The sequence below is a fragment of the Macaca thibetana genome, chromosome 17 (assembly GCF_024542745.1).
Source record: "Macaca thibetana thibetana isolate TM-01 chromosome 17, ASM2454274v1, whole genome shotgun sequence".
NCBI classification, from domain to species: Eukaryota; Metazoa; Chordata; class Mammalia; order Primates; family Cercopithecidae; genus Macaca; species Macaca thibetana.
This window is the reverse complement of record NC_065594.1, coordinates 59,657,601-59,668,953: the sequence shown is the minus strand read 5'-3', so window position 1 is coordinate 59,668,953 and position 11,353 is coordinate 59,657,601. Positions and strand designations below refer to the sequence as shown.

General features: G+C 34.7%; 1 long non-coding RNA gene across 1 annotated transcript; it reads left to right on the top strand.

The window, feature by feature from the left end:
- The first annotated feature begins 272 nt into the window (after window positions 1–272).
- Window positions 273–3,318, top strand: LOC126940654 (uncharacterized). Its single transcript, XR_007720852.1, has 3 exons — window positions 273–316; window positions 2,884–3,036; window positions 3,141–3,318. It is a non-coding gene; the product is annotated as an uncharacterized LOC126940654 (long non-coding RNA).
- Window positions 3,319–11,353: the final 8,035 nt, after the last annotated feature.

The window sequence follows — 11,353 nt, the reverse complement described above, 5'->3', positions numbered from 1 at the left end:
GTATTCTTTGCTCCATTTTTTTAAAAGATAGCATATTGCTAAACTATAGTATAATGTCACAATCAAAATATTGACATTGATATAATCTGTTGATCTTATTCAGATGTCCCCAGTGTACTTCTGCTCATTTGTATCTGTATATTAAATTCTATATAATTTTATATAATTTTATCACTTGTGTAGGCCCATATATTTAGTATTAACATCTGGAAATTAGGTAAATTTATTGTAGAATTAAGTTTTTTGCTCCTTTTTTTTGCAGAAAAAGAACAGCAAGAAGCAATTGAACACATTGATGAAGTTCAAAATGAAATAGGTAACATTTTTCTTAATATACTTTGGATAAATTTTCTGAGCTGTGTCTAATGGCCCGGTAATCATTGAAGCTGTGGTCAAATATATCCACTGTCACACTGTCAAAGTGGAAATGATTCTAACTTGGTTGGAAACATTTATGTAGATTCAGTGTTTTTTGGTGAAGTGACTGTACAAAGTTTTTGATGAAAGTACATTGACCTTACAAGGTTTGGGTTTGCTTTCAAAGACTAAAAATTGTCTGAATCGCATATTCATCATCACAATAAAAATATGGAACTGTTCCAATGCCACAAAAATTCTCCATGTTGCTCCCACCCCCATTCTTAATCCCTGGCAACTATTAATCGGCTCTTTATTTCCAAAATTTTGTCATTTTTAAAGTGAAAAGCCTATCCTTCTTCGACTTTTTGGTTTTTTGTCCTAAAAATTAATGGTACATATTTGTGGGACTTTGTTCCTACATTTTCTATTGTGTTCCACTGAGCTGTATGTCTACCCTTCTACCAATATGGCACTGTCTTGACTACTACAGTCATATGATAAGACTTAACATTGGATAGAGTAATTTCCCCCAACTTTTTATTATTTATAAAGATTGCTTTAGCTATTCTAGGGTCTGTTCCTTTCCACATAAATTTTATGTAACCTTGTCTATGTCTATGCAAAACTTTTGATGGGGCACTGGCAGGAACCACACTAAACTGATAGATATGAGAAGAACTGATATACTTATTATGTGAACTCTTCTAATCAATAGACAAGATAGGACTTTTTGTTTATTTGGATCTTCTTTTGGCTTCTTCATCAGAATTTTATAACTTCCAGTATATATACATTCCTTGTTTCATTAAGTGAATACCTAAGCATTTCATTTAGAGTGATTATAAATGGTATCATATTTATTTTTAGTTTCTGCCTGTTCATTGACAGTGTATAGGAACAAAATGGATTTTTGTTATATTGACACCTTACTGAATTCACTTATTAGTTCTAGGAATATTTATAAATTTCTTGGCATTTCCTATAAATAAAATTGTAAATAAAAAGTTTCCCTTTTTCTTTCCAATCCTTATGCCTTTTCTTTTTCTGGACTAGTTCCAGCCCTATTTTGAATAAGAGTGGGGAGAACACACATATTTGCCTTGTTTCTAGTCAAGAGGGAAAGCATTCGATCTTTCATCGTTAAGAATAATATTAGTGGTAAATTTGTTTGTTTTTGTAAAGGCTATTTCTCAAGTTGGAGTAATTTCCCCTCTATTCTCGACTTGTAAAAAGTTTTTATCTTGACTGAGCATTGGATTTTGCCAATGATTTTTCTGCATCAATTTTTATGATCATATGATTTTTCTTGTTTAGCTTGCTGATTTGGTGGGTTAAACTGATTTATTTCCAAGTATTGAACCAGTCTTGCATACCTGTAATAAACCTCACTTGGTCACAAAGTAAAATTATTATTATACATTGGTGGGTTTCATTTGCTAATATTTGGTTAAGTATGTTTGCATCTAAATTGATGGGAGACATAAATTAGTACTATTATGATGGAAGAACCTTATAATTCCTTAGTTGCATTCACCTTCTTGTGGCTTTCATGCTCTTTCATCTTGTATTTTAGTTCTATATATGTCTCATAAGATAGTATTTTTATTATTTGAAACATCAAATATTTACTTAGGTTTATCTACATGTTTAAACTTTTCACTTCTCTTTACGCCTTTTCTGTATCTCTCATCATTCTTCTTCCCCTTGAAGAATACCCTTTATTATTTTCTTTAGCACAAATACTATGGTGAAAAAAATCCCTCAAGTTTTCTTTCTCTGAAAATGTCTTCATTCTACCTTTATTGTTAAAAGATACTTTCACTAAATATGGAATTCTAGATGGTGTATTTTCTTTCAGCACTTAGAATCTATTATTCCATTGTGTCCTAGCTTCCCCTAGTTTTTATTAAGAAGTCTTGGCTGGGCGCGGTGGCTCACGCCTGTAATCCCAGCACTTTGGGAGGCCGAGGCGGGTGGATCACGAGGTCAGGAGATCCAGACCATCCTGGCTGACATGGTGAAACCCTGTCTCTACTAAAAATATAAAAATTAGCCGGGCGTGGTGGCAGGCACCTGTAGTCCCAGCTACTCGGGAGGCTGAGGCAGGAGAATGGCGTGAACCTGGGAGGCGGAGCTTGCAGTGAGCCTAGATTGTGCCACTGTACTCCAGCTCAGGCGACACAGCGAGACTCCGCGTCAAAAAAAAAAAAAGAGAAGTCTTATGAACATTGACAGTATTATTGTTACTCCTTTGCTCTCAATGAGTTAGTACATTTATCTAGTCAGTCATAATCAAAAAAGAAAATCTGTCATCACTTCAATCATATTAAGTTCAGCTGCTTTCCCTACAGGTCCAGTTCATGTCTCTCTCATTTTCTTTCATTGCCATTAATTTCCAAACTTTAAGTTCCTGACTTTGATATTTACTCCTAAGGCAGTTTGAGTTTTCTATTTTACCTACCACCCTTATTTCAGTTAATTTTTCCTTACTATGTTTTATTTTCCCTTTTTTGTAATCCACAGAGGGGAAGCTCCTCTTCCTTCTTTGTGATCTGGGCAATACATGTCTTGCTGTTATTGCTGCTTATTCGGGACACATATATTTCTCAGTGTGAAGACTTTTTAGAATACGTATTCCATTCATATTGCTGGAAGTAGGAGTCACACAGATTTCAGGTAACTGTTAACTTCTTTAAATGAAACAAATTTGCACTTGGTTTCTTGTCAGTGTTGCTTCAGAAAAGCAATGGACTGAAGAAAGCCCTTCCGTTGTTCACCAGGTCAGACTTAGAAGTCACACCAAGAAAGGAAATCACCTTCAACTCTTCAAAAGGATACCACAGAGCCCTAAAATCAAGTAGGAAAGAAAAAAAAAGAACATCCCCCAAACAATTTTTGTGTGAAGATACTGCTACAATACTTCCGGGCCAGATTGTTTTTAGTGCTGCCATCCCGGATTCTTCACAGTGAGGTAACATACATACAGATTACTCATTTCAACTTAATTTGTGACATTGCTGACTGATATAATTCTTTCTAATTTCTAACCAGTACTTTCCTATTAGTACGAACTGCACAATGTTGATTAGAAGTTCATGGCACAGCTCCTTTAGGTACAACTCCATGACATTACCAATGACACCTTTAATATCACTGTCTTTTTTTCTATACTATTTTTGTTTCTTTCATAGAACCAGTGGTTCATTAGGTACATACGGCTTACCAAAAGGTATTTAAGTCATTGCTAAAGACCAGAATAAGTCTGATGAAGAGCTTTTGTAACTGCTTATTAAGTACATGAAATCAAATACAAAGTTTATCTTTCTTGTGTGTCTTTTGCAACAAGAGAGAAAGGAGAATATACAAACATCTGCCACAGTTAAAGCAAACCCCAAAAAACTCTAGAGATTAATTATATTGGACACCAACTTGGAAAAATATCAGTATGATGTTTAGAAATGTGAAATCCAGAGTTGCTACCCAGCTTCTTTCAGAAAACATTTTGCCAACTTAAGTATGAATACACATGGTAATAATCAATGCCTATGGCTTTTCTAGGTTATTATTAAATACCCATTCTAAAATGTATGCATTTATCTTTAATAGCATATTTCTTAATTTAAAACTTAAATACGCTATTATTTTAAAATTATATTTGTTAGGATACAGACTGACATACTTCAAATAAAGAGGAATACTAGCAGAATGTGAAGAGAGTAAAGAAAAAGAAGAAAGTAAAAAATAGGAAAAGTAAAAATGCTAATAAAGAAGGAGAGACAATGGAAAATGAACAAAAAATGGGGGCAAAGAAGTAGTCTGAGAGTAAGAGATGGTTTGAGGTTGAGAAGCAATAGATATAGTAAAATTGCATTGGATGGTTAAGTTATTAACCTATTTGTAAATTACTAACAAATCTATTGCTAAAAACTATACCTTCCATCTGATCTCCAGGTTGATGTTTATGGTTATTTTCTGCACTCGCTCATGGGATGAGTCAGAGACACTTCAAAATCAACAGGTTAAAATCACACCATCTATCCGAACACACCCTTTTTCCCTAAATGTATACATCTAAACCTGCCACTCCCAGTTTTTTTTTTTTTTTAAATCAAAGTAAGTAGTACTGTGCCTCGTAGTCATTTACCTAGGCAGTTGTGGTAAACCCTATTTTTTTTTTTTTTTTTTTTTACTTCCTGAACATAAATAGAAAATATTGCCAAGTGATTTTTTTGATACTACCCCAAAAGCACAGGGAACAAAAACAAAAATAAACAAATGAAATTATACCAAACTAAAAAGTTTCTGCACTGCAAAGAAAGATTTAACAGAGTGAAAAGACAAGCCACAAATTAGAAAATATTTGCAAACCACTTATCTGATAAGGAGTTAATACCCAAAATATATAAGAATCTCAAACAATCCAATAGCGAGAAAACAATCCTATTAAAAGAAACACAAAGTACCCAGACAGACATTTTTTTAATAGAAGACATAAAATGGCTAAAATAGGTATGTGAAACAAAATGTTCAACATCGCTAATCATCAGGAAAATGAAAATTAAAACTAGAATTAGATATCGCCTCACATCTGTTAGAATGCCTGTTATCAAAAACATGAAACAAAACAAGTGTTGGCAAAGACATGGAGAAAAAAAAAAAAAAAACCAGATTACACTGTTGTGAGAATGGAAACTAGTAAAATCATTATGGAAAACCATATGAAAGTTTCTCCAAAAAACCAAAAATAGAATTTCCATCTGATCTAGCCACCCCACTTCTGGATACATACTCAAAGGAAATAAATTCAGTATGTTAGAGAAATATCTGCACTCCCATGTTCTCTGCAGCATTATTCACAAGAGCCAAGATATAGCATCAACATAAGTGTCTATCAATGGATGAATGGCTAAAGAAAAGGTAATAGATACACACAATAGAATACTACTCAGTCTTTAAAAAGAAGGATATTCTGTCATTTGAAACAACATGATGAACCTGGAGGATATGATGTTAAGTAAAATAAGCCAGGCACAGGAAGACAAATACCACATGATGTCACTTATATGTAGAATCTGAAAAAGTTGAATTCATAGGAACAGAGAGTAAAATGGTGATTACAAAGGTCTGGGGTGGTTGCAGGGAGGGGTGATATTGGTCAAAGAATACAAAATTTCAGTTACATAGAAAGAATAAGCTCAAGAGATCTATTGTACAATATGGCAACTATAGTTAACAACAACATATAATATCCTGGACAACTGCAAAGGGATTAGCTTTTTGAGACGGAGTCTCACGCTGTCACCCAGGCTGGAGTGCAATGGCGTGATCTCGGCTCACTGCGAGCTCCACCTCCCAGGTTCAAGTGATTCTCCTGCCTCAGCCTCCCGAGTAGCTGAAATTACAGGTGTGCACCACCATGACTGGTTGAATTTTTGTACCTTTAGAAGAGAGGGGGTTTCACCATGTTGGCCAGACTGGTCTCAAACTCATGACCTCATGATCTGCCCACCTCGGCCTCCCAAGGTGCTAGGATTACAGCTGTGAGCCACTGCACCTGGCCAAAGGGAGTACATTTTAAGTGTTCTTGCCACAAAAAACAACAACAACAAAAAAGTATGTGAGGTAATGCATATATTAATTAGTTTGATTTCACCATTCCACAATGTATACATGTATTGAAATATCATGTTGTACAAATTGTATAAACATATACAATTTGTATTTGCCAATCTAAGAAAAAATTAAAATATTGCCCAGATTTTTCAGTTAGGTGTAGCCATGTAGCTGACTCTATCAATAGTAGAATGTGGATACAAAATACGTTTGTCCCTCCCGGTTCTTAATTCTTTATATTCTACCTCCCTTTGTCTGACAGTCACATGCACAGAATCTAGTGAAGACAGCAAGGCACTGAGATATGGCAAAGGCACTAAAAGGAAAGAGCCCTGGTCCCTGAATGACTATTTAGAATAGAACCATTCCCCATGACAGACTATTATTAGACTGACATATAAGGAAGAAAAACTTTATTGTATTGGGACATTGAGGTCTGGGAGATTATAATCATAAACGTTTGCCTTTCCTAATTAATTGGTATCTTGAAGTGAGAAACTATGATAATAAATACCAAAAATACATGGCACTGGCTTAGCAGTTGGAAATCAAGCAGCAAAGATACAGCTGTCATAGGTTTTAGCTGTCATAGGTTCTGAAAAGATGGCAAATCATGTTATGCAACATGAAAATATTTAATAAAACTGTTGCCCATGACAATTCAGAAGACAGACCACTTGCCAACAAAATCTCAAGATCTAGGAGAAGTAGCCAGGAAGAATCAGAATGCCTGTTATGGGCTTGCTTAGGCAAGGTATTACAGGAAAGCAATGAGCTCAAAAAAGAATTGGCTTGCTTACTAGTAGAAATGGAAGAGAGTATAGAAGTTTAGAAAAAGCTACTGTTACTAGACCTTTAATAATAAGAGATAAATTGAGAAAGAAAGCAAAAAATGTCAAGTAAAGCTTCTCAGTTAAACGAAACATCTCAACCTTGGCAAAAACTGATTAAGTGTCCTAACCTCCTATCCATGCTAATTATTGCATATAGACATAGGTAGCCTCTGTTATATTGAAAGGAAAACACGGAAATGAGAAATAATTTTAAAATGAAAAAAAGTGAATCTGAGAACTAGTTTAGCAAAGAAACTTGAATGTGGTTATTGGCACATGGAACTGTCTGGAAACAAAATCAGGAGGCTACTATGTTTGTTTTTTTGGTTTTTTTTGTTTTTTTTTTGAAAAGTGGTTCTGACAAAAAAATGAATACCCTGGTCTAAAAATGCATGTGAATGTTCAGTGAGCCTTAAAACATCCCTCAAGCAAGAATGGACTATGAAATAATGCTTTCTTCAAGAAAGACAAACTCCCCAACATCTACTTCAAATGTGGTCAAGGAATATACAAATAGGCAACATCCCAGAGGGCAGAAAGGGATCATAGACCAGAAGCTGCTCCCAGAGAAGAGAACCAGGACTAATCAAGGAACTTCTTCTGCCTCCAAGGAAAGGGCTTTTCACAATGTCTGTCTAGTGGATTTCAGAATTGCTATACACCAGTGACTACATGTTTTCCCACTGTCTCTTTCTAAATGAGTGTTTATCTGTGCTTATTCAGTCTCTATCACACAATGGTATGCAGGTGTGGGGGAGGTAGAAAATTTGTTATTACAGACCATAAGTCACCAGACTAGGAAGGGACACATATCTCACGGTAAATCATCTGAAGATTCTACACTTTGAGCAGAATGAGTGACTGGATGGGACTTTAAGCTGTCTCCATTGGAAAAAGGATAAATGTCTAAGTGAGAGAGGAATAGTGATAAATATACTTGGTCATTGGAAAGACAGTCTGTGCTTATGTCTCCAGAAACTTCATTTTCTTCTCCTCCTGGACACCCAGAGAGACCAACTTTTCTAGGCTTCTTTGCAATTAGGCATGGCCATATGAATCTGTTCTGACCAATGGAATTTCAGCAGAAGTGAGATGAACCATTTCCATGCCTGGATTCTAAAAAACATTTCACAATCCCCGAGGCTTTCGTTCTTTATTAACCATCTGACTCTGACCCAGAAGCAGAGTCTGAAGCCCTGTGGGATTGCAGAGCCACTAAATAGAAGAAGTTTGGTGCCCTGAATCATTGTATACAGCAAGGACACCCCTATCCACCATACCAAATTGGACTGTCCCATGAGAAAAAATAAACCTTTATTGGGTTAAGCACATTAAGATTATGAGTTACTGTTACAGCAGTAAATCTCTTCTAATAGATCTCTCAAGCTGAACACTGAAAGTAATTCTGTTTTCCACTTTCTCTCATTGAGGTGGTTTGGGTTTACGTCTCCACCCAAATCTCACGTCGAATTACAATCTCCAATGTTGCAGGTGGGGCCTGGTTGGAGCTGAGTGGATCAGGCGCAGACTTCTCCTTCACTGTTCTCATGATAGTGGGTAAGTTCTGACGAGATCTGGATGTTTGTAAGTGTGTGGCACCTCTTCCAACTCTCTTTTCCTCCTACTCCAGTCATGTAAGACATACCTGCTTCCCCTTCACCTTTCACCATGACTGAAAGTTTGCTGAGGCCTCCCCAGCCATACTACCTGTACAGCCCATGGAACCATGTATCAATTAAACCTCTTTTCTTTCTAAATTACCTAGCCTCGGGTATTTCTTTACAGCAGTGTGAGAACGGACTAATACACTCATCTCTTACATATGATCATTTTTATATGTCTGTTTTGGCATCTAAATATTTTTCAATTTTTTCTCACTATCTCTATTACTACTGCCTTAATTTGGGTCCTCATAAGCTTGCACCAGAATTATTGACATAGTCTCTGCAAATGAAAATAGACATACAATGTACCAAAACATATGGGATGCAGCAAAAGTAGTTTTAAGAAGTTTATAACAATCAATGCCTACATTTAAAAAGTATTTCAAATAAACAACCTAGCATTATGCCTCAAATAACTAGAAAGAATAAACTAAGCCTAGAGATAGAAGAAAGAAAATAATAAAGATCAGAGCAGAAATAAATAGACACTAGAAAAAGATTGAAGGTATCAATAAAACTAAAGTTTTTTTTTTTTTTTTTTGAAAAGATAAACAAAATTGACAAAACTTTAGCCAGACTAACAATAAAAAAGAAAAAACTCAAACAAAATTAGGAATAAAAAAGAGATATTAAACTGATACCACAGAAATATAAAAGATCATAAGAGACTATTATGAACAATTATATACCAACAAATTGGATAACCTAGAAGAAATGTAAAAAAGTACAGAAACATATAACCTACCATAACTGAATCATAAATAGAAAATTTGAACAGTTCAATAAACAAGTAAGGAGATTGGTTTGGTAATAAAGTCTGTCATCAAAGAAAAGCTCAGAACCTCATGGCTTCACTGCTGAATTCTACTAAACATTTTTAAAAGAATTAATGCCAATATTTCTCAAACTCTTCCAAAAAAAATTGAAGAAGAGGGAAAACTTTCTAATTCATTTATAAAGCCAGCATTACCCTGATACCAAAACCAGGTAAAGACACACAAGCAAAGAAAACTGCAGGTCAATATCCCTGATGAAAATAGATACAAAATTCTCAACACAATACTAGCAAATCAAATTCAACAACATATTACAAGGATATTCACCATGGTCAAGTGGGGTTTATCCTTGGAATGCAAGGATGGTTCAACATATGCAAATTAATAAATGTGATACACCATATAAACAAAATGAAAAACAAAAACCACATAAACCTCTCAATAGATGCATAAGAATCATTTAACAAAATTCAACATCCTTTCATGATAAAAAAGAAAAAGCCCTCTTAACAAATTAGCTATGGAAGGAATGTGCCTTAATACAATAAAAGCCACATATGACAAGTCTGTAGCTAGCATTGTACTCAGCGTGGAAATTTGAAAACTTTTCCTCTAAGATTGGGAACAAGGCAAGGATGCCTGCTACGTCATTTCTATTTAACATAGTACTGTAAGTCTTCACCAGAGCAATTAGGCAAAAGAAAGAATTAGAAGGCATCCAAATTAGAAAGGAAGAGTTAAATGTCTCTGTTTACAGACAACATGATGATCTTATACAGATGTTCCTTGACTTAGAATAGGGTTATGTCCCAAGAAAATATCATAAGTTGAAAATCCGTGGCTGAGAGCTGTGTTTCACTGCTTCCACCTAGCATCACGAGAGAAGTATAGTTTCTACTAAAGGTGTATAGCTTTCATACCATCATAAAGTTGAAAAACTAAGTGAAACCATCATGTCAGGGACTGTCTATATATACAAAACCCTGACAACTCCAAAAAAAAAAAAAAAAAAAAAAAGAAAGGAAAAGAAAAAAAACACTTTTAGGATTGATTAACAAATTCAATTAAATTGCAGTACATCAAATCAATGTACAAAAGTCAGCAGCATTCTGTACACTAACAATGAACTATCCAAAAAATAAATTTAAAAAAATCCCATTAACAATGGCCTTAAAAAATACTTAGGAGTAAATTTAACCAAGGAGTTGAAAAATCTATATACTGAAAACTAGAAAATATTAATGAAAAATTTGAAGAAAACACAAAATAATGCAAAGATATCCCTTGCTCATGGTTTGGGAGATTCAAATGTCCCAAATCTCCCATCTTAAATGGTAGATGTTAAAATGTACATACTACCCAACGCAATCTACAGATTCAGTGCAATTCTCATCAAACTTTCAATGCCATTTTTACAGAAATGAAAACAAAGTTTCTAAAATGTATGGAGCCACAAAAGACTTCAAATTGCCAAAATACGGAAGCAACCTAAGTGTCTATCAATAAATGAATGCCTAACGGAAATGTGACATATATAACAAAGAAATACTGTCTTTTTTAAAAAAAATAATGTCATTTGAGAAAACATGAATGAACCTGGAGGACATTATGTTAAGTGAAATAAGCCAGGTACAAAAAGACAAATACTGTATGATTTCACCCATATGTAAAACCTGGAAGTCAACATCATGGGAGAGTAGAATCATGGTTACCACAGCCCAGGATACGTGCAGGTTGGGAGCTAATAGGGAAAAGGGGAGATGTTGGCCAAAAGATACAAAGTTTCAGTTATACAGGAGGTAGATAATTATATAACATATGCTGTGTATAACACAGAGGGGTGACCATAATTAATAATGTATTGTGTATTTCAAAATAGCTGAAAGATAGATTTTAAATGTTCTCACTACAAAAAGTAATGATAATAAGTAGGGGATGTCATGGATATGCTAATTAGCTTGGCCTAATCATTCCATAATGTATACATATATTGAAACATCACATTGTACCCCATAAATGTATACAATTATTATTGGTCATTAAAAAAATAAACAAGCTTGGAGCAGCGGTTCACACCTGTAATCCCAGCACTTTAAGAAGCCAAGGT